This window comes from Puma concolor, chromosome A1 (assembly GCF_028749965.1).
Source record: "Puma concolor isolate L17-30 chromosome A1, mPumCon1.1.hap2, whole genome shotgun sequence".
NCBI lineage: Eukaryota > Metazoa > Chordata > Mammalia > Carnivora > Felidae > Puma > Puma concolor.
The window spans coordinates 186,578,770-186,598,752 of record NC_141667.1 but is presented as its reverse complement, the minus strand read 5'-3'; the positions used below and the strand labels follow the sequence as shown (position 1 = coordinate 186,598,752).

The window sequence follows — 19,983 nt, the reverse complement described above, 5'->3', positions numbered from 1 at the left end:
TGTTTCCAATTACAAATAAGAGAAAATCCACACCCAACTGGATTAAAAACAAGGAAGAACACAAGTGGGCCAGATTTTGAAAAAAAAAATCACATTAAGTGCAAGAAGTTGTGGCCCTTGAGCATGTTTCATCAAGATTTGGCAGACCACTAGACTATGGTTCCATCTCTCAATGATGCCAGTTGCCATTCTTCAAAGACGTAGCCTGCTTTATTTTATAAGAACACGACTATGCCCTCCTTCATATTTGGTGATAAAACCAACCATCTTAGGAAACTGCAGAGGGGGCTGTTGGTTGTCCAGTTATTCACTCTGTTGTGAACTAGATGATAAAAAAATTTTCTCTGGGTAAACAGAGGATAACCACAACTAAATGTTTTTGAATTTGGTAAAACTTTCCAAGTTTTTGATAAGTTTACATCCATAATTCTGAATTTACCTCTGATTTCATTAAAGAAAACAATACTGATATTCTCTTTTATTTTTCTCTTCAAATAAAATATCAATTTGAGAGTATAATTTTCTTTTGTTTTGCACTCTTAACTACTTACTCAAAGGAACACACAATACTAATCCCTTTGTCCATGTGTTGTATGTTTCCAAATTAATGAGGTGACAATTAAAAATATGGTACACCAGTAAATCTCCATTTATTTCAAGGAACAGTTCGTGTTTTTAATAACCTCCATAACACATGGCAATCATTTAACAAACATATCCTTCTTTAATCAATAAGTTACAAAATATTTATTGAACACTTAGTATGTTCCAAACTCCGTGTATGCATTATGCATATAGTATGCATCATGATAAATCAGGTATTCACTCTTATAGGGCATAGAAGTATTTCCATTAGATGTATTTTATAATATAATTTCATTCATCAAAAGACATCAAGTGTGTTTTCATCAAATATGGATATTCTATTATGAAAGGATTCATATCAAGAAATTGACTCGCTGGATATTTGTTACAATCACTTACCTATTAAGATTGGGTAACTAAAATGTAATGTGAACATTTGAGGAGAAAAACTGAATTAGCTCCATCAGTAACTTTTCCTATTCTTATGTTTTGCCATCCATACGTAAATAAATCAAAATAAGCATTTTATTTTATTTATTTTTTAATTTATTTAATTAATTTTTAATGTTTATTTATTTACTTTTGAGAGAGAGAGCACAAGCAGGGGAGGAGCAGAGGAAGAGAGAGAGAATCTAAGGCAGGCTCCAGGGTCTGAGCTGTCAGTACAGAGCCCAACGTGGGGCCTGAACCCATGAACAATGAGATCACGACCTGAGATGAAGTGGGACGCTTAACCAACTGGGCCACCCAGGCACCCCTATTTTATTTATATAAAAAAATTTCAATGTTTATTTATCTTTGGGGGCAGAGGGAGAGAGACAGAGACAGAGACAGAGACAGAGACAGAGAGACAGAGTATCTGAAGTAGGTTCCCCACTATCAGTGCAAAGCCTGATGCAGGGCTTGAACTCTTGAACCAAGTGATCATAACCTGGGCTGAGGGTGGACACTCAGCTGACTGAGCCACCCAGGTGCACCAAAATAAGTATTTTAGACAATTAATTACTACACCCATCTAAAGACAATGAAACAACTACTGCATTTTGAGTAGATGTATATTACACAACTTTAGACATCACATTTTAAGCATGTCCTTGACAAATTAAATTATCCCCAGAAAAACTGATACCAGGATTTAATGATGATTGTATTTATGACTATATGAATTGTTTCTGTTAATTTAATTTTGAGCTGTTAAAGTTTTCTCTATAATGCATTAATATTAATAAGAAAAGAAATTGGTTGAATGAAGAAGCACATAGTTTATTGCTTATTAATTCACATAAATCACAAATACCAGGATCCTAACTAAAAATCACAAAGATTCTCAATGTAATACACACATGTATGTGGTTATGTGTGTGTGGAGAGAAAGCGAGTGAAAGGGAGGAAGAAAAAGAGGAGAAGGAGAAGGAGGAAAAGGAGAAGGGAGAGACCTAGAATATGATGAAATCTATACACTTAAATTTCAGGTTTTTCTTTTTTCCCCCTAAATTCTTTATTCAGAACTTACTAGATGCCTTTACTACATATTAGACATTATTGCAGTTATTATAAATTGTCCTTGTTACAGTCATAGGGTGAAACAAACAAATAAATTAATAATTTTAGGAGAGTTACACAGATCTTTTAAAAAACTATTCAAACTATTACCTATGGGAAAACTACAAGGGAAATTGAGTACCATTGAGGCGGGAAGAGTGGGGTATCCTAGTCAAGGATAGGTAATGAAACACTGGAAATAAAGCTGCCTTGCAGAAATTATGACCTTTGGTTGATGGATGAAGCCAGTCGATGGTGTTCTCATAGGGAGTTCACTGAAGAAATGAATAACTGACTTCAGTCCTCTCTTCCTATTGTTTGCCACTGTCTGAACCCTAACCATCCAGAATCCCAAAGGCAAAGGATCCATTTAGACATTCCAATCAAGTCAGCTACCAAGGCACAGAGCATGGAAACAAAGGATGAAGAGTACCTCTGAAAAGGTAAACTCATGATATTCAGCCCAAGGAAGAGGTATGTAAAATATATATTTTTTCTTTTGTAAAACCTAGTGGAAGTAAGAGCCTTGTTTATCAGTGTTCACAGTTATATTCACCAGTAAATTTTAGAAACACAATCCATATTTTTAATGAATGTATGCATGAATAAGGGAGCAGTGGCAGCTATTCTTAAATTATTTAAAAACAGAATATAGAGTATTCTTGTTCTACTCTGCTCCAGAGATTAAAATTATGACTAAAGCATTATACATAGAAGGAGGCTAAACAAAAGAAATACATTTTTAAAAAGTAGAAATTGTCTGCTAAATAATGAAATACCTTATTAGTGCTGAGCTTTCTGCCAATGAGCTCATTCAAATAGAGATATGATGTTTTAGAAAGACCGAAGCAGAATGAATCCGGGAACTGAATAGGCTCTTAGACTTGCTGCACACTAATATCTCTACCACTTCTAAGATCCTTCCATTATGGGACCCACAGGAGACATTTATTTCTGTCTTAGTATCAGGAGAGCTGTGCTTCTCTTGAGGAACTGTTTGTTGTTAGCCCATAGGGACATTCTAAATCTCTATACAGATCTTGGCTTTGGCAGTCAAGAATTTTACAACCAAATTTGTGGTTCATTTTAGCAAATGTGTAGAATGTTTTATGACTGTTGTATTTGCATATTAACACTACCTCTGGCTTTTCTTATTTTTCTTTAATGCACCATACATCTATTTTTTAATCTTACTGATTATTTTCTAACTTATTTATATGCCTTTTGGGGAAAAAAAGCAGGCAACAGTCTTCCATAATTCTGTTATTTAAAAGTTCTAAATAATTCCAAGGAGAAAAAAATAGGTAGCTGACAATTTATTTAAATTCTCTTCAAAAACACATGCTGCAGGGGTGTTTTTGCATTGTAAATTCTGCCCCACCCCTTCACTATCTGGTTGTTTCCATCTCAAAGTTGCAGGGAAGGTACTGATAAATGTGCCTCCTATGAAAGCAAATTCCTAAAAGAGAAGAATTTTAGATTACTGCTAAGTTTGAAACTATTAAAATGTTTCTGATATTTGAGGTAGCCTGGCAGAGATTTGAGTATAGGAAAAATAAGACTGAATTCTTGGGGGTAATTAACTCAAGTGGAGAGAGGTTATGAGATGGAGGAGGAGGTTCAGTGCCCAGGCCTCTCCCATGGTGGTGTTGGGTTCACATCGTGTAGCACATAGTGGAAGCTCTCTCTGGAATGAGCAATTCTCGAACCAGAGACATTCATTAATAGAAGACTGGGTGTAAATATAAAAAAAATATAGGGGCGCCTGGGTGGCGCAGTCGGTTAAACGTCCGACTTCAGCTCAGGTCACGATCTCGCGGTCCGTGAGTTCGAGCCCCGCGTCAGGCTCTGGGCTGATGGCTCAGAGCCTGGAGCCTGTTTCCGATTCTGTGTCTCCCTCTCTCTCTGCACCTCCCCCGTTCATGCTCTATCTCTCTCTGTCCCAAAAATAAATAAACGTTGAAAAAAAAATTAAAAAAAAATATAAATAAACACATGAGCAAAAGAATTTAGAGATCAAATATAAAATGGTATGTGTTAAGCATATTTAAGAAAGTCTTCCCTACGTTCCCTACCCCTGACCCCCATACACACAGACCAATACCAGGGAATCTTCACGATGAGTACAGAAAAAAGGTCACTGCCCTTTTTCAAAGGGAATCATATTTAGCAGGAACTGCTAGTTTCCAATTATCTCTCTGTTTGATGCTTGTAACTAGGATGAAACCTACAATGTTTGAAAATAGTCATAGTTCAAAGAAATGTGTGTATGTGTGTGTGTGGGTGAATGTCTGAATTCCTAGTTGAAATACTCAAACATACTAAGGATATTTATACTGATCAAGTTGAGTTTTAGTTTTGAGTAAGGAAAAACAAATCATTTGTATTGGCATTATTTGATTCTTACAAAAATCAAGTGAAATAAAAACAACAAAATTTTTTATCTCACCAAAAAAGGCTCAATAGGTTTATGTGACCTAATGATGTTACATGTACATTAAATAAAGTCAAAGTTGGGGTCAAAACTAGGGTTTTGTCACAACAAAGTTTTCACATTAATAAATTATTAAGATTTCTAAGCATGATGTATTTCCCACCAATACAGGATGCTATAAGAGACATTTCTATATTACACTGTACGCTAATTAACTGATGTTTAAATAAATTTTTAAAAAAAAGATAAAAACTAAAATTATTTTTAATTCATCAAAAAATTTTTATTTAGAATAATGTAAGAAAGCCATACTCCCTATATTATGGGCAAAATATAAATTCCATCAATAAAGAAACACCTAAAAATGAAAATGTTTCCTTGAAAATCTATGGCTAAATTAAAGAGGTAAAGCTACTTAGTTGACATCAGTCACTTTTAAGATTTATAACTCCAATGAAAGTGACTATTGTAAATTTTGAAAACATCTCTATCTAATCACATTTGGTGAGCCAAGTTCTCATTTTTAATCCAAAATATTTCTGAAAAACGTCTTGGGAATTCCATTTTGGAAAATGCAAGTAATTTTTCACATTTCTCTATTATTTCATTAATTCACAGTGTGATTATATTCCAATATAATTTAGCATACTAATTCTCAATTGAAATATTTGCAAGTACACATTCTACACACTCTTTCTTTACAAAGAGAAACAATGATTTGCATGTACTCAGCCATCACAATATTTGAATATATCTTTAAAAAAGGAAAACATGGATGAAACTTTGAAAGTCACACACTGTAAATATGAAAACTTTAAAAGCAGAGCCCATAAAACAACAGAATTTTGAGAATATTAAGATGATTTGGCCAAAATTATTACACAGCTGGAACTAAATATCTGGACAGTTGTAGTCAACATTTCTTTACTTTTTGCTGTCCATAATGCTCCCATAAGTTCTTTATATAATATGAAAATTTTATAAAACTATTTTATAATAGAATGAAAACAATTTCCAAATTTCTTGTTGTAAAGAATTAGTCAAACTTTTAAAAACTCCCCTCAATATATGAAATAGTTAAAAGGGAGTGAGGAAACAAGTGTGTTAACAACATGTCAATTTAGCTAGTCACCAAGAAAAACAATTTGGAAACTGATCATCTAGCAAAATGTTGTTGGTAAATAAATGTGTGGAGTTCAACTGAATAGTGATAACTTGTTATAACTGTATTGCATTGATAATATGTTATAATATATTGGGTTTACTACAATGTATGTAATGGAACCCCCAGCCTACTTTTCATTTTCTTCAAACAACAAATTGCTATTTGGAATTGTTGCTAGAATAAGGCGAAAAAAAAAAAAAAATTAAACCACACACATACAAAATTCACTTGGATACATTACTCAGGAAGAATTCACTGAAATATTTTCTATTGCTAAATGTAATATAGAAACACTCCCTATTTTCAGATTCATTATTCCTGGGTGTGGATATTTTCATAACTACAAGGAAGGTTAGAACAGGAAGCAATGGAGAGGGAAAGTAGGGGGTTGACTGATTAGGCAGAGCACACAGTCTAATTCTGAGCTAGCATTCATCAAGAAGAGTTAATGAAACAATTTCATCTGTTACCATGAAACATGAGCTGTATGTTTTTTGTGGAGATCATCTCAAATTGCACGTGACTAAATTTTAATATTTGTGTCCATTAGTGGTTTTCAAATGAGATAATCAAAATAGTTTATTTAAAAAGTTTTAAAAATAACTCAAAACAACTTTCCAAAGTTATTGTGATGAAATTTGCCAAATTATTATCTAAAACTATTGGAAGTATTCTATTCTTTATTTTCCTTTTTAATATAAATATTAGGAATTGATGTTCAAAACTAATTGCATTTTAATATTTTAATTATATTTCAAATTAATAATCTGTCATTAAATAAAATATTCTTTAAAAGTTTCTTTCTTTTTCATATCACTTCTCACTCACTAAGTCTCATTTAATTATTCTCACTTTGAATCAATGATTTAGCATTGTTTTTCCTGTGGTAATTCATTTGAAGTCTCCAGTAACAAAAGAAGCAAACTGGGTTCAGCTACCTCATTTTTCATTGATGGAAACAGAACTTTTACAAAAGACTTTAAACACACAGCTTAAAGCAAAAACTGATTGCTACATTATCTTCATATAATATGAAAAATTCTGAATACACAAACTCCCTCCCTGAAAAAATCTGCTTAAGTAATATTTGCCTTCTAAGTATGGTTCCTTTCTCAAGCACAAATTGATTATGATTACAGTATCTTTCCATTTCAGTTACATGTTTAAAAATTAGAGGAAAGGCCATGCATTATCAATCAAAGCATCATTTAGGTCACAGCATGTGGCTCTTGTTCCCAGTTTCTTGAATGCAGGATTAGAGTGCAGCAGTGCATTTAATTGGAATTTAGATATCCTAACATTCTGTCTTTCATCAGAGTGGTTGGGATGCCTGACAAATGAATGGTCTGTTGTATTACAGTAGTGTTCAATATAGGAAGTGTTAGTTTAAGGAAAAGATACTGAAAGCGAAGAATTGCAAATTACTAAGTGACCTATTCACATTTGAAATGTCCATGCCTTTTAAATGTTTACAACCACTAGCCTTATAACAGGTACCATGCACCAATGAGAAAACAATTTAGCAAGGTTATGTTAGGAAATCCTTGAATTTCTCATTGAAGTAAAATCAAATTTATATATTTATTACAGCCAAAGAGTGGAAAGTGCAAGGCTTTTTAAATAATGCACAATATAAATATTAAAGACTAATTTATTAAATTGCTTGAGAGCAAAATCTTAAATTTTCAATTTGTTAAAATTCTACTGGGATCTTGTAGTGAAAACAAAACATATTTCTTTAGTCATGTGACAAACATACATTCAAACACACACTGTTACTTTTATATTCAGACTTAGGTAAGACAGGAGGTCTGATATATTTGGTAACTGGCATGAAACATGTTGGAATGATGGATCCAGCATGACATAGTAAGGATGAGACAGATAATGGAATACTGTGCAAGCTAATTCCATAAATGTGGCTTAGAAAATAAGAACAGTCTAAAGTTGCAATTTAAATTTGTCTATCATTAACACCAGTCTAGAATCAGCAATCTTCAAAATGTGGTTATAATCATATCGATATTTTTATAACAAGGAAATCAGACAAAATCCCTAATCTGTTCACAATTTTCTAAATTCTTAGCAGTTTTCAATGAGGAGATGTGTTCACAGACGATAGTGTTTCCACTTAGTGAGTTGGGATGGGATAAAGTTCTAGCTCCAAGTCACCCTCCACCATTCCTTCCTTCCCTGCTTGCTTCCTTCCTTCCTTCCTTCCTTCCTTCCTTCCTTCCTTCCTTTCCCTGTTTTCCTTCTTTCTCTTTTAGAAAGAGAAAAAGAGTGAGCAGGGGAGAGGAGCAGAGAGAGAGAAAATTTTAAGCTGCCTCCAAGTTCAGCCTGACGTGGGGCTCAATCTCACAACTGTGAGATCACGACCTCAACTGAAATCAAGAGTTGGATGCTTAACCAACCGAGCTACCCAGGTGACCCTACACTGTTCCACTCTTAAGGGAAAGGTAGAATACACGAGTAGGCAGACAGCAGAGTGTTTATACACTAGACTTACAAGACAATATGGTTGAGTAAAAAAGAACTTCAACCCAAGATAACATAAGTATATACAAGTTCTCCCTGAGTCTTTTATGTTAAGGTCTAATTGAGAACAAAAGACACTCACAGAATGGTAGAAATGTACATTTATCATATCATCGGTTAAAGAAGATAAATTAAGATTATCTTAAAATACAGAAAAAAATAATTAAAGAAAATAAAACATAAAACTAGTTAGCAAAAGAGACCTTATTTGATAAAGTCTTAATATGGAAAACATCATGATTTGTAACAGACTTAATATTTTTTAAGTTACATGATATAAACATTACTATCATGACTTCTATTAAATATTATGCTGAAAGGCCAAGCTAATGCGTAACCACTCGGACACTACTAGTATACTATTAACAACATTTTAAAAATCTAACAAAAAATAAAAGAAGAAAAAGTATATGTATTAGTAATTACAGCAACACCTATGAATTTTCCAGGGATAATTTTATAGGAATTATACTAGAATATAATAAAGACAAGTATGAATGTATCACTAAAGGACACAGTGAGATATATAAGATGTTCATGGAAGGATACACTAAATATTGTACAGAAAACAATTCTCTATTTCACTTAAGATTAAATTTGATGACTTATGATATATATGTGTTCACAGTAACATAACAAAATCAGAGTTTATTCATTCAAAAATTCTGGACAGAGCCTATAATGATTTGTGAAGCTGTTCCATGAAAAGATCAATATCCCAGTTTCCTTCTATCTTTCTCTGGCATTAATCTCAGCAGAAGCATATTTTGAAGATAAACAGAATCCTTTTGAGGGCTGGTTGTAGCTCTGTAAATGTAAGTTAGAAATCTCAATGACTCCAAATTATTGTGTAATCAATTTGAAGGACAGAGTTGCCATCAACTGGGATAGGATGCTGGGTAGTGTCAGGGTAGGTCAGGAATTCACTCTGACACTCGTTAGACAAAACTCAAGCAAGGAGATACATATACAAGTCTGGGACTGTCTATAGTAGAGATAAAAAGTGGAGGTCATGATTATTCAGATGTCATTTAAAGTCTTAGTACAGAAACTTATCTACAAGAAATACATGCAGGTAGAAGGAAGGATTAAGAATGGAGCTCTGAGGGGCGCCTGGGTGGCTCAGTCAGTTAAGTGTCCGACTTCGGCTCAGGTCATGATCTCGGGGTCCGTGGGTTCGAGCCCCGCGTAGGGCTCTGTGCTGACAGCTCAGAGCCTGGAGACTGTTTCAGATTCTGTGTCTCCCTCTTTCTCTGACCCTCCCTTTTCATGCTCTCTCTCTCTCTGTCTCAAAAATAAATAAATCTTAAAAAATAAAAATAAAAAAAAGAATGGAGCTCTGAAACAGTGTAACAATATAAGGTTGTACAGAAGAGGAGAAACCAAAACAAATCTTTTTAAAGGAGTATCTACTGAATTAAAAGGAAAACTAAGAGAATAAAATGACCTGAAAAAGAAATGAATAGATTTAAGGACTGTATCAAGTATTCTTGAGATATCGTGCAAAAAATTAAGAGAATTGACTTTAGTTTTAGTGGCATTGATTAATTGGTATTTTGATAAGTTACACAGTCTTTATAATGTGGTGAAGTTGAAAGATTGGTGTTCAGTTAGGCAGGAATGGGGAAAGTATTGATGCTAATAAAATTACATAATTATTTTATTTTTTTTGACATGTGTTTTGCTCAAGGGGAATCAAATACTTATAGCCATAGTTGGGGAAAATATACCTATACCTATACCTATACCTATACTTATACCTATACCTATATATATATATATATATATATATATATATATATATATATATATATACATATTTACATATATATACCTATTATAAATATATACATATATATACATATTTACATATATACATATTTTATATATATATTACATATATATATACCTATTATATATATATATACATATGTATATAATAGGTATATGAATATATGAATATATATATTATTCATATGAATATATGAATATACAAATATACCTATTTTATATATATATATATATTTACATATATATACCTATTATATATATATATATATATACATATATATAATATAGGTATATGAATATATGAATAAATATATTATTCATATGAATATATGAATATACATATATATACCTATTTTATATATATATATTTACATATATATATACCTATTATATATATAATAGGTATATGAATATATGAATATATATATATTATATAATAGGTATAATAGGTATATAATAGGTATATGAATATATGAATATATATATATATATAAATTCATAAACCTATGTATGAAAAAGAGTGTTTTTTCATTGATGTCCTTATGCAGATGAAAGAGGTTAGAATCCAGGGTACATATGGAAGGGTTTGGTTTTGAGTGGAGCATAAGTAATTTTTAGGTTAACAGCTGGGAACAAAATGTGAGTAGATGTAGTGGTGTGAATCTTTGGGTGGTTCCACTCTGACTGCTGATGTTCATTCCAACATCAACTTCTCTCCTGCCTTCCTGGCAAGGAAAAAAAAAATGAAGTAATGATAAGGAAGCAGTAGAACCCAGACTGACAAAACAAAATTATCCCAGATACTTCAGTGGAATTTCACTTACTAATCACTGGCCAGCATTTATCTGACACTGACAAATGTTTTGCCTTTTCTCTTTAGCAGAGTATATTATTGTATTGGGAAAAATGGTGGGTGTTAGCATGGAATAAGAGAAGAATGGAATTTGTATAAAGGGAGCATCAGTGTCTTTTATACTCAATGCAGCACTCAACACAATCTTTCAAAGAACTTTACAAACTGGAATTAACCTCGTTTCAACAAGAAAATTGTCAAAAAAAGAGTTTGATAAGAAGAAGGAAACAAAAAGGAGTTTTTGATGTCTGGATGGTAAAGTATCAGCAGCAATAGTAATTAATGAGAAGTGATTCAGAAATAAACACTTTTATTAATGTGACAGAATAGAGTCCAGAAAGAGATTTAATTTATAATGTGACCAAGACAGCTGCAACATTCTCCTCAGCTTGACTATACTTTCTACAGGTTTCTTCTTGAATCTAGGATCCTGATCTCCCTTTTCTCAGAACATTTACATCAGAAAATTTTTAAATTCTTTCTCTGCTCCTTGAGATGTGTTTTTTGTTTTTTTTTTTTTTTTTTTTAATTTACAACCCAGAAATGCCTTTCTTGAGGACCTGGGAGGTATCCCTATGAAATGTGGTCATCAAGAGAGATGGAGCCCCTGTCTCTCAGTCATTGTGGGTGGATAGGAGCCTTATTTCAGTAAGCACCAATTAGCAAACACATTGGCCTAATTACATTGACCAATTTCTCCCCTAATGTCTTCCAGTTCTTTTCCACTAACTCACTTCGGTGCTTAAAAACTTCTGCCTTTTGTTTCAGTGGAGGTTGGATTCAGTTTCTCTCCTTTATTGCTTTGCCTTCTTTTCTAAATAAAGTCTCCCTCTTTAAGTCTCTCTTGCCTGTTTAACTTATATTATACAGTATAATTTTTCTTTGACAAATGAAATTGTGTGTAATAGTGTTATCAATCTGTAGGTAAATGATTTTTTATTCATAAAATTGTATGAGAGGACCTATTTGGGGGAAATGATCCTATTTCACACTGTTATCAAAAATAAAATCAAATTAACTTAAAAACAAAAAAGTTTGAAAAATGTAAAACTATAGCCGTGCCTGGGTGGCTCAGTTGGTTAAGTCCCTGATTCTGATCTTGGCTCAGGTCATGGTCTCATGGTTCATGGGATTGAGCTCCACATCGGGCGCTGTGCTGACAGCACTGAACCTGCTTGGTATTCTCTCTCTCCTCTCTCTGCCCCTCCCTTGTTTGTGTTCTCTCTCTCTCAAAATAAATAAATAAACATTAAAAAAAGAAAAATGTAAATCTATAATATTATAGGATAATTTATTATTTTTCTCATAAAATACGTTTTGCAAGTTTAATTTGTTCTGAAGTCTAGTATAAATACTAGGAATTTGTAAACATGAGAGACCTTATCCCTGCTCTCATTAAAACAAAAAAAGATGGATCATTTCGACTAAAGAAAACTAACAAGTCAAATAATCAATACTTCTATACTTCAAAAGATATTTTACAAATGAAATATATATAACTAAAAGCCTAGAAGAAAATGTGTCCAACGAATATATAAAAATTCTATGCAGAATGCATCAAATATTTCTACAAAGTGAAAAAGGAAAAGGAAAAAAAAACTTCCAAAAGAAGTTGAACAAAATATATGAATGGGTGGCTTTTACAAATACACCTTGTTTCCAAAATATATCAGAAGGAAGCCCATGCATGTCTTCATCTTGTGGCACCTTGGAGGTGGTAATCTGTTCTAGGATGAAGCTGAACATTTCTTTCCCAGCTACAGCCTTCCAGAAACTTATTGAAGTGGATGATGAACTCAAAATTTATACATTTTATGGAAGTATATGGCCACAGAAGTTGCTGCTGATGCTCTGGGTAAAGAATGGAAGGGTTATGAGGTCTGAATCAGTGATGGCAATGACAAACAAGACTTCTCCATGAAGCAGGGTATCTAGACCCATGGCCATGTCTGCCTGCTGCTGAGTAAGGTGCATTCCTGCTACTGACCAAGGAGGCCTGGACAAAGAAAGCACAAATCTGCTTGGGGTTACATTGTGGATGCCAATCTCAGTGTTCTCAATTTGGTCGTTGTTAAAAGGGGAGAAAAAGAATCTGCAAACTTTTCAATCTACGATGATGTCTGCCAATATGTTGTAAGAAAGCCCCCAAATAAAGATAAGAAGCCTACAACCAAGCTTCCAAAATTCAGCGTATTGTTACTCCATGTAACATCCGTGTGTTGCTCTGAAGAAACAATGTACTAAGAAAAATAAGGAAGAGGCTGCAGAATATGCTAAACCTTTGGGCAAGAGAATGAAGGAGGCCAAAGAAAAACACCAGGAACAGATTGGCAAGAGACAAAGGCTGTCCTGTCTGAGAGCTTCCACCTCTGAGTCTGAGTTCAGTGGGGGAGGAAAGATTTTCTAAGGGTAACAAATAAAATCAGACATCCAAAAAAAAAAAAAAAAAGCCCACACCAGTTATATTCTTCAAATCATAATTAGCATCACATTCAAAAGTTTGGAAAAGATTTAAATGATGATATCTAATGTAAACAAAAATTATCACAGTAACATATGAGTTCAATTTATTCTCATCTGTATAAAATCCCATAATACTGCAATGCCACTTCATAGTATATAACTTAAATGAGTGAACCAAGCTAAGCAGAAGGGCGTTATCTCATTTTCAGTGTTTACATTTGTTACAAGGGCAATGTAGTCTGGCATTATTTGGGAAGTAAAGTAACTGAATAAAATAGAAAATAATTTTCAAATGTGCCAGAAATAACAATAATTTTTCAAAATATTCTATCATGATATAATTGCTGGCTTCAAACTAGGGTACTAAAAACATGTTGAAGGTTCTCAGAGAAATGCGCATTTTAAAATAAATTCATATGCATATAAAATATTAAAGAACAGTTATAAAAAAACATGGCTAATAAGAATATTCATCTTAATGCTTCAAGGTGTCTTGATGTAAGTGTTTTTTAACCTTTGGCTTTGAAATTCCTGATATTAATTCCTAACTTCATTCTGCCATGTTATCAGTGTGATCAAAAGAAGGTATTTACTACCTCCATGAGAAAACTGGGGGACTAAATCGCTTCCACTGAATATGGCTGTCATATGGTTTAAATGAGTTCAAATACATGACAAGCTTAGGAAAATGCCTGATACACAGTAGCCATTCAACAAATGTTAGCTGTTATTATTTCTTTATAAAAAAAGTAACATAGAAGAAAAAAGTGGCTGTCCTGAAGATGCATTCAAAAGCAAATTTATTTCGATAAAATCATACAACTGCTATTTGCAGGTTTTATTTGAACAAAAAAACAGGCATTAAGGTTAGAAAAAATTATATATGCGATTTTTGCTTTTCCCTTTGCAAGTAATTACAATATGCCAAAAATATTATATCTTCCTCTTAGAGTACCCTTCCTACATCCATCCCTACACCTAGCACCAGACAAAATATGCTTCAATACTAATGATCACCAGGGATTGGAGTATTATTCCATTAGTTTATTTTCTGAAATACTCTTCATTTTCCACGTTCTGTAACTACAGGAAAAACAACACAAAAAAGAGGTGGTTCAAATCTTCTACTGAATGATTAGTCGACAACTAATTTTATTTTTCAGTTAGCTAAACTTGAGAACAGTAAAATTCTTCTATGACTATTAAAAAAAGAAAGAAAATAAAACACTGCTCTTTTAAGGCAACCATAATTAATTCACTTGAAAACATCATAATATTATTTCAAAGAATCATGAACACTTGACTTTAAAAAGTAAATTTGATCATGATATTTTGATATTCTCTGTTATCCAAGATTTGGAATTTTGACTAAAATAAACTTCTATTCATTCATAAGACTCATGATAATATAAAACACCTATTCTTATGAGCAATATATGATCTAAACTTAAAAGTAATTTCTAAACTATATCTCAAAATGATAATATTTATAAACATTATAATTAAAATTAGTATGTAAAAATTCAAAAATCTTGAATATTAGCTTTTCTTTTTTAATGCTTTTTTTTCTATCTATAGTAAAATAGTATGGTAATGTTAAACTCAGCAGGTTGTGAAGGATCTACTTATTGAAAACTATATAGAGATTTTTCCCAAATTATGAGCTGGGTACTTCCTTTGCAGTTACATGCTGAAGAGTGTCTGAATGACATTTGTCATTTCTTTCAAAATATGTTCATTTTACATATAATTTAGTCACATTGTTTCAACTTAGTAAATTGCACTATGTACATGATTTTCTGTTTTCATTGATTATAAAATGTTAAACTACATCCAATTCACTTTAAGTTCCCTACTATAACTACAGCTCATTGTCTCAGATACTTTTCTTATTTGAGTTTTATTTTATAAGAGTTTCTGTAGCAACTTAGCACTTATAAAAAAGAAAGGCTTTGCATTTATAGGGAACTGACAACCCATTGCTGGAAATTATGTTCTACTTGTCATTTCAAAGAATCTCAGGGGTTTCTCTTTTTCAATATTTTAATGCTATATATTTTAATTTGGGATGCTTTATTTAGATGACTATCAATTTCTCAGTAATTGTGGAATCTTCTCTAGAAGTAAAATAAACAAATAAATAATAACCCCAGAAAATAACACTCTAGAATAATTTCCCTTTTTCTTTTGAATGCTTTTGTTAACTAGAGATTCCTTTCACCTTCTTGAAAAACACATGTTCAATCATGTAAATGGGAAACAATCAATAGATGTTTATTCCAATTAAATTTATTGGAAGGACTTTGGATTTGGAAGCAGGAAACATGAGTCAAATACTGTCTTTGTACTAATAGCTCTATATATTTAGGAAAAATCTATATCCTTAATTTTTCTTCACTTATGAAGTCAAATTTGGGATAATTTCATTTTATATTTATTCAGCCATAATTTATTGATGTCCAGCTATGTTCCATTAAATGTTCTGGATATTGCAGACATAGCACTAAACAAAACAAAATACTTGTTCTCAAAAATCTTAATTCATTAGTGGGATAGGAGTAGAGAGGGACCAAATAAACAAAATCAAAAAGGAAATGGATATAATAGATAAGAATCAACATATTAGATGATAAAATTTATTTGAAAATAATCATAGAAAAAATTATGGAGGGAACATTGGGTGGAGAGGAGTGGTCCACATTTCTTTGTTGTAAAAAATTATACGAAAATTATATGTGAAAATCTTACAAATTCTAAAGCAGTAAACAAATATTGAGTTTTGTAACTATAGATATATGATTACATTATACATTCCACAGTTGAAAGAAAGATATTAATAAAGGTATAGGGACTTTATTCTCAGCTTATCTAGTTTAATCATAGCTGGGAGCTAAGTAAATAAAAAGAAGCTCATTTCCTGCCTCCTACCCCACAAAACATTAAGATTGCAAAATATTATTTCTTCAGCTAAGGACATGAAACATATAAACACTCTGGGGCAAATTTCTAGAATTTGAAGTAAGTTATAGAGGAATGAATATTGGAAGAAAACAAAGCTAAATTAAGAAATGAAGAAACTCATAAGAAGCTGTATGCAGATGTATGATTAAATGAATAGAAGAGGGGCAGGTGGGTGGCTCAGTCGGTTAAGCATTCCACTGTTGATATTCGCTCAGGTCATGATCTCGCTGTTCATGAGATTGAGCCCTGCCTGGGGCTTTGTGCTGACAGCGTAGAGTCTGCTTGGGATTCTTTCTTTCCCTCTCTCTTTGCCCCTTTCCCACTTGCTCTCTCTCTCAAACTAAATAAATAAACATTAAAACAATTAATGAACAGAAGAAAATACCATAACTAAAGAGAAACTAAGAGGCAGAAGAACACATGTTACATAGAGAAAAAGGACAGAGTAACACAATGTTGAGATCCTTACCTGGTCATTTTCTGTGTGTGTGTGTGTGTGTGTGTGTGTGTGTGTGTGTGTGTGTGTGTGAATATACCTAAAATTTTTACATTATCCATGTAAACTGGAGTTTTTAGCAATTAATTTAATCACTGGAAAAGAAGTATTGTATTTTTTTAACTAGAATTTTTTTCTTGATATGCTTAAGGACTCTATTGTTTCTATATCTGATTAAAGATTAATTAACTTATGAAAATTGTTTTCAAGCTGAGAAATATTTATGAATTTCCTAGCTATAAATATGCTTCACGTATAAATTATGCCTTAATTTATGAATGTGTTTCATAGAACATTAGAAAAGCTAAATTCTATAACTGAAAAATTTCTGTTTATGTTGTTCTTTATTTTTGTTTTTTTCCTTCAGTTATCTGTCTAATGCTATAACTATATACTTACAAAGACTTGTTTTAAAATTTGAGAAAGTTCAATACTAGGGTGTAGAATTTACAAGGACATGTCAGTCATCTTTATTGTAAGATTTGACAATTTTGTAAGTGACGTGGATATGTCTTCTCAAGTTTATAAACAGATTACTTCATTAAGTTAAGGCCAACAAAGCCAAATTACAAAGCAAATTATTCTCCATAAAGAAATAAAGGAAGCCATTATGAACATTAAAAAATATAGCTTTAATTAATTTATGTGTTTGGTCACAGAAGGCAGAGCTTGAAATGAGAGAAAATATGGCACAGACTTTAATAAGATTTAGTAGATTTGAAGAATAATTGCTGAGAACTGAGTGGAAGTACCAATGATAAATTAAGGGTGTTAGGATCCTGAGATTTAAGTTCAATTTGAGAGTTTCTAGGAATGAAAATGAGATTTCATCTACTTTTTAGTTTTATTTAATCTAGGTCCTATTTTTAATTATTACTTTTTTTCTTGCCAAAACAAAACAAAACAAAACAAAACAAAACCATGCATTCAATGCTCTATGTGGACTAGATGATTTTGGAACTTAATCCAGTGTATTTTAGCTAATCAAAGCTATAGTTTCACCTGGGATTCAAATACTGGTCCTGCATCTTACCTGGGCTACCTTGGGCAAGTTAGAGATATTCACTGTGCCTCTGTTTCCTAACTTATTGAATGAGTATGATAATAGTACCTGTCTCTTAAGGTTGTTGTAATAATTCCATGAGCTCATCTATGTAAGATACTTGTAGCAGTATTGGGCTTATCTTGAGTACTCAGTGAACAATAACTGTAAGATGTTCTGTTCATACCTAGGAAGCTCCAAAAAGCATTTGGATTCATACTCTGTTACTTTACTGAAGTAAGATCCTTAAAATTGACAATAATTTTTTTACATCTATCTCTTTTATTCTATTCTCTCAATAATATCACTTTAGTACCCTATTACATCATGTCTAGAAATCCATATGAAAGTGCCAATGTTTGAACATTTGCATCCTCAGAAACAATAATTTAAAATGATGCAATCTATGAGTGACTCTAATTCTTCATTCTGGCTTCAAATCCCAGCTTCCCTGTTCAATCTTCCTATTACACTGCTGCCACATTAATATTCTTTAAGTAAAATTTCATCCTGTTATTATTCTACCAAAACTCCCAGAGATACCCAGGTGTCTACTGATATGTTAAAAACTTATTTGAATGTGGAACAGGATTCTCTAGAATTTATCCTAAATTTAAATTTTCAAGTGTATGCTAAACTATTACTATTATTGTAATTCATGTTCCTTTTGCTCTGGGCAGCCTCTAATACTCCTTCACTTTTTCCTCTGTCTGCTGGATTCCCAGGAATATTTATTAATCTCAGGGACCCAATTCAAAAGAGAAGTTTATTTTTTAATGAATATGGGTCGATGCTATCTCGTTTCATGATATGCTTTTCAGTGTATTCCTTCCTCACACTGACTTGACAATTGGCTTGCCATTGCAAGTTATGAGAAGAGATATTGGGAAGAACATACATGCAAATAGTATCTTTACCTAACATTTAGGGATGGACACTCTCCAAAACTTTTTCACCAAGATGTCTCAAAATCTTGTCACCTAGGACACATTTCAGTCCATTTAGCCTTTCACTGATTCCTGAATATTGTATAACGTTAATAGATAACACAGATATTAAATTCCTATAAATCATATGTATGAGATGTCTAAATAAAACATATAGCTGTCCTATGACAAAAGTGTTATAAAAGTTTACTTAGTGGACTGATACACACAGAAGGTAATGAAGAATATTACTAACCATGACAGTTTCTAAATGGATAATGAAATAGAACAACTTTCTAAGGCAGCCAGATGCAGATACTAGCCTCTTATATTAGATTCTTTCTATTCTCCCACACTAATTCTATTACTATCACTATATTTAGCCTTGCTAATACTCTCTGTTCTCTGACTATGCCAATGTTCTCTATAATTTCAGATATTTCACTTTTCACAGTTCTTTATCTCAAATCTCTTCTTGTGACTTATAAAAATCTTACCCTCTAGGGGCTCCTGGGAGGCTCAGTTGGTTAAGCATCTGATTCTTGGTTTCAGCTCAGGTCATGATCTCACAGTTTGTGAGTTCAAGCCCCTGGGGGCTCTGCGCTGTCAGCCCAGAGCCTACTTAGGATTCTCTCTGTCTCTCTGTCTCTCTCTCTCTTTCTGTACTGCTCCCCACCCCCACTCACACACACACACACTCACTCTCAAAATAAATAAGTAAACTTTAAAAAAACTCTTACTCTCTTTTAAGGCCAATAAAGGATCTGTAACACAAGAGCAATGCTTTCAGACTCAAAAATTTCCTGTTTAGAATAATAAATTATATAATGACAATGAATAAAATAATATGGAAATTGCAGTAATATTTGCTATTCATCAGAGTTTATATAAATTCCAAGTTCCCATAATCTCATTATTCTTGAGTACAGTGAAATGATGTTATTTTTAAATTAGTAAATAATTGACTTTTTACTTGCATGGAAGTCAATTTGTTTTTCTTTTATAATTTCAAGTCACGAATCTTATACTGCAAATCATTATAAATTATTAAAAATACAAAAAAGCTCTTAATTAACTTATATATTATAATCTCTTCTATACCTTTTTAGAATTTACCTACAGACTACAGAGTCTAACATGAGTTATATGACTAACAGAAAATATTGTTAAACAAAGGGTAAATGAAA

General features: G+C 32.3%; 1 pseudogene; it reads left to right on the top strand.

The window, feature by feature from the left end:
• The first annotated feature begins 12,640 nt into the window (after positions 1-12,640).
• LOC112860772 (small ribosomal subunit protein eS6 pseudogene) lies at positions 12,641-13,315 on the top strand (annotated as a pseudogene).
• Positions 13,316-19,983: the final 6,668 nt, after the last annotated feature.